Source organism: Crotalus tigris, unplaced genomic scaffold (assembly GCF_016545835.1).
Source record: "Crotalus tigris isolate CLP2741 ecotype Arizona unplaced genomic scaffold, ASM1654583v1 scf7180000017536.10889498, whole genome shotgun sequence".
NCBI classification, from domain to species: Eukaryota; Metazoa; Chordata; class Lepidosauria; order Squamata; family Viperidae; genus Crotalus; species Crotalus tigris.
The window spans coordinates 10,752,155-10,756,561 of record NW_024096460.1 but is presented as its reverse complement, the minus strand read 5'-3'; the positions used below and the strand labels follow the sequence as shown (position 1 = coordinate 10,756,561).

Genomic DNA, 4,407 nt, shown 5'->3' with positions numbered 1-4,407 from the left:
CTGGAGGTTTTAAAGAGGAGACTAGACAACCATTTGTCTGAAATGGTATAGGGTTTCCTACTTGAGCAGGGGGTTGGACTAGAAGTATGGGTATGTCTAGTTTAACGAAGAGAAGGACAAGGGGGGACATGATAGCAGTATTCCAATATCTCAGGGGCTGCACCAAAGAAGAGGGAGTCAAGCTATTTTCCAAAGCGCCTGAAGGCAGGACAAGAAGCAATGGGTGGAAACTAATCAAGGAGAGAAGCAACCTAGAACTAAGGAGAAACTTCCTGACAGTTAGAACAATTAACCAGTGGAACAACCTGGCTCCAGAAGCGGTGAATGCTCCAACACTGGAAGTTTTTAAGAAGAGACTGGACAGCCATTTGTCCAAAATGGTGTAGGGTTTCCTGCCTGAGCAGGGGGTTGGACTAGATGACCTCCAAGGTCCCTTCCAACTTTACTATTATTATTATTATTATTAAGACTTCTAACTGTGTTATTCTGTTATTCATATGTGGATCTGGTCTTTCATGCCTGACTATCCCTTTCCTCACTAGCAAGGCCAAGGAACAACAGTTGTGCTATGGAAGGTCCATTGTCGATTTCTTCCTTGACTACAGCTCTGACATCCCCACAACTGAAAACTCCTGTATCCTTTTGGTAGCTGAACAGGCACATTTTGGATGCATATCTGAATACCATCATGGAGCCACCTTTGGCCTCTAAAGACCCCCTTACCCAGCAGCAGAAGGGTATAGTTGCTTTTCTAAGTGTCACAAGAACTTCCTAGTTGAAAAAAAATAAGTGACAAGAAAATAAAACAATAAAATAAAAATGGATGGAAACTAATCAAGGAGAGAAGCAACCTAGAAATACGGAGAAATTTCCTGACAGTGAGAACAATTAACCAGTGGAATGACTTGTCTCCAGAAGCTGTGGGTGCTCCAGCACTGGAGGTTTTGAAGAAGAGACCATGTGACCCCTGATGAAGTGGACAAGGCCGTGAGGGCAATGAATGCCGCCACCTGTTTATTGGACCCATGCCCCTCCTGGCTGGTTTCTGCCAGTAGGGAGGTGACACAAGGCTGGCTCCAGGCGATAATCAATGCCTCCTTGATGGAGGGGTCTTTCCCGCAACCTTTAAAGGAAGCGGTGGTGAGGCCCCTCCTCAAGAAGCCTTCCCTGGACCCAGCTGTTTTGAAGAACTTTCGTCCTGTCTCCAACCTCCCCTTTGTGGGGAAGGTTGTAGAGAAGGTGGTGGCGTCCCAACTCTTGCGATCCTTGGATGAAACTAATTATCTGGACCCTTTTCAATCTGGTTTCAGGCCCGGCTACAGCACTGAGACTGCTTTGGTCGCACTGACCGATGACCTCTGGCGAGCCCGGGATAGGGGTCATTCCTCTATCCTGGTGCTTCTTGACCTCTCAGCGGCTTTCGATACCATCGACCATGGTATCCTTCTGCGTCGTCTCGGAGAGGTGGGGGTGGGCGGCACCATATTGCAGTAGTTCTCCTCCTACCTCTCTGACAGGTCGCAGTTGGTGTTGGCGCGCCAAGGTATGCCCACGTGTCACCTATCCTCCGCAAGCTGCACTGGCTTCCTGTGGGTCTCCGGACGCAATTCAAGGTGTTGGTTATCACCTTTAAAGCCCTTCATGGCATAGGGCCAGGTTACTTACAGGACCACATACTGCTGCACAGTTCCCAGAGACCGGTGAGGTCCCATAGATTGGGCCTCCTTCAGGTCCCGTCGGCCAGACAATGTTGGCTCGCGGGCCCTCGGGGAAGGGCCTTTTCTGTAGTGGCTCCGACCTGGTGGAATCAACTTCCCCCTGAGGTTCGAACTACTCCCACCCTGCCGGCCTTTAAGAAAGCCATTAAAACTCTCCTGTTCCGGCAGGCCTGGGGCTGATGTCCCCAGGGGGGGGGATATGATCGGACACGCTGTATGAATGTATTTATTTTATTGTTTTATTGTTATATTATTGTTTTAATTTTGTACGCTGCCCTGAGTCCCTTGGGATTGGGCGGCATATAAATTTTAGAAATAAATAAATAAATAAATGTGTCTGAAATGGTATCTGAAATGAGTAGGGGGTTGGACTAGAAGACCTCCAAGTTCCCTTTCAGCTCTGTTATTCTGTTATTCTAGTCTTGGCACTTTCCTTGTCTGATACACCGAAACCTGAATCATATTTGGTCTTCGTGAACTGGGTGAAGGATCTGGGTCCTCATTCCTTACCTTTCTGAGTCATGATAGTGCTTGATTTTATTTTACCCTGTATCTCAACCTTTTTATGTGATGCCTGAAGGAACAGCAGAAAAAAATTGTAGCATAGATCTTCAAAAAAGAAATAACAGAAGGAGAACGCCATGACCTTGAAAACAAATAATCAGATCAAAGCATCTCGCAACCATCACATTAGAGACAAGGAAATCCCAGAACTTTTACATTTGCTTTGAAACCAACACTGTGTATTCTGATGGGGTCAGGCATGGATCACCATCTGTCAATAAATGGGAAGATGGTGATTCAAGAAGCTGCGGTTTTTACGAGAAAATAGAGTTTTTAGAGACGTGAGGTTTCTCACATCAAAGTCGACGTTCTGATAAAACGAACTTCATTTTGTCAATTTGCTAGTGAATTGTGGGGGGTGCTCACCAGCCAAGCTGAAACAAATTCTAAAATTCACACAAATAGCATGGCTGGGTTTGTTGGGGTTTATAGGAATTGTAGTTCCAACTTATTTCGAAAACAGTAGGCTGTAATATAACAGTTCTCCAAATGAGGTTAAACAAGTCGTAGTTACCCAAACAGCAGTTTCAACAGGAGTTGCAACTTGAAAACTTGTAAAGGGCTGCATCCTTGCCAGGTCAGTTGAGAAGAGGCAGAGAAATGCAGAAACATAAACAATTGACAGCTGGAAAACTTAGTGGTCCATCAAGTCTGCCCTTTGAGTTTATTTGTTTTATGTTTTATTTGTTTATAATTATAATTTTTATATTTAGAATAGAATAGAGCTGGAAGGGACCTTGGAGGTCTTCTAGTCCAGCCCCCTTCTCAAGCAGGAGAACCTATACCATCTCAGACAGTTGACTGTCCAGTCTCTTCTTGAAAACCTCCAGTGATGCAGAGCCCATGACATCTGGAGGTCAGCTGTTCCACTGGTTAATTGTCCTCACTGTCAGGAAGTTTCGCCTTAATTCCAGGTTACTTCTCTCTTCGATTATTTTCCAACCATTGTTTCTTGTCCTTCCCTCTGGTGCTCTGGTGAACAATCTGACCCTCTCTGCCCTGTGGCAGCCCCTCAGATACTGGAATATTTCTATCATGTCTCCCCTAGCCAAACCTAAGTTCCGCATATATTCTATTCTATTCTATTCTATTCTATTCTATTCTATTCTATTCTATTCTATTCTATTCTATTCTATTCTACAATCTGTTTATTCTATTCTATTCTATTCTATTCTATTCTACAATGTTTATTCTATTCTATTCTATTCTACAATCTGTTTATTCTATTCTGTTCTATTCAGTTCAGTTCAGGTGACTTTAGGACCTGGTTTTTTTTTACCTATTTTCCTTCTTAGCTATCTTTGGAAAGGGACTTTTAGCGTATGAGCAACAGAAGAGGCCCGAAGCACCATGCGGCGTTCTGCTGGGAGGAGCCTCAATGGCGCAATGTGCCAATGGGATCTTGCCACAAGTGGTGGCAAGCAGCCACAAAAGAAGTCAAGCAGTGGCGCAACAGTTATAGAGGCATGGGTGGCCTGGTTGCAGTGGTCCTAAGGTAAGACATTCTCGGAAATTAAGACCTAGTGCCTCTTAGCTTTGCGCAGTGGCAGTATCGTAGCCAATGAGGTTTATCCGAGGCGCGATTATTGCTAATTGAAAACTTTTTAAAGGAATATTTTGCTTTAAATATGAATAAGGGAACATCAATATCAATGGTGTGGGATGCAAGTAAAGCTTTTATGCGTGGTATCTTGATAAAAATGAATAACTTGCATAGACAGAAACAGACTCAGAAACGTAAAGATTTAGAAGAGGAGATTAAATTAAAAGAGAAACTTTTAATTTCAAATCCTTTAGACGAAAAGGTGAAAGGAGCTTTAAAACTGTTAAAAACACAATTTAACATGTTGATGGCTGATCAAGCTGCAACCAATTTACTATTTATGAAACAAAATACATTTTGTAATGCTAATAAACCAGGGAGATGGTTGGCTTATCAGTTAAGAAAGAAACAGAAACAGAGGAATATAGATAAAATAAATTATAATGGTAAATTGGTCTATCAGAAAGAATTGATTAAGAAATCCTTTTTAGAATACTACCAAAAATTATACAAGAGTGCTAATATTCAAACTACAGACATAAACAATTATTTAGGTAAAGTTAACTTTCCTAAATTAACAGA

General features: G+C 42.8%; 1 non-coding gene across 1 annotated transcript; it reads left to right on the top strand.

Annotated features, from left to right (window-relative positions):
• Window positions 1–3,814: 3,814 nt before the first annotated feature.
• LOC120312948 lies at window positions 3,815–3,936 on the top strand. The gene has a single exon (XR_005558001.1). It is a non-coding gene; the product is annotated as a U4 spliceosomal RNA (small nuclear RNA).
• Window positions 3,937–4,407: the final 471 nt, after the last annotated feature.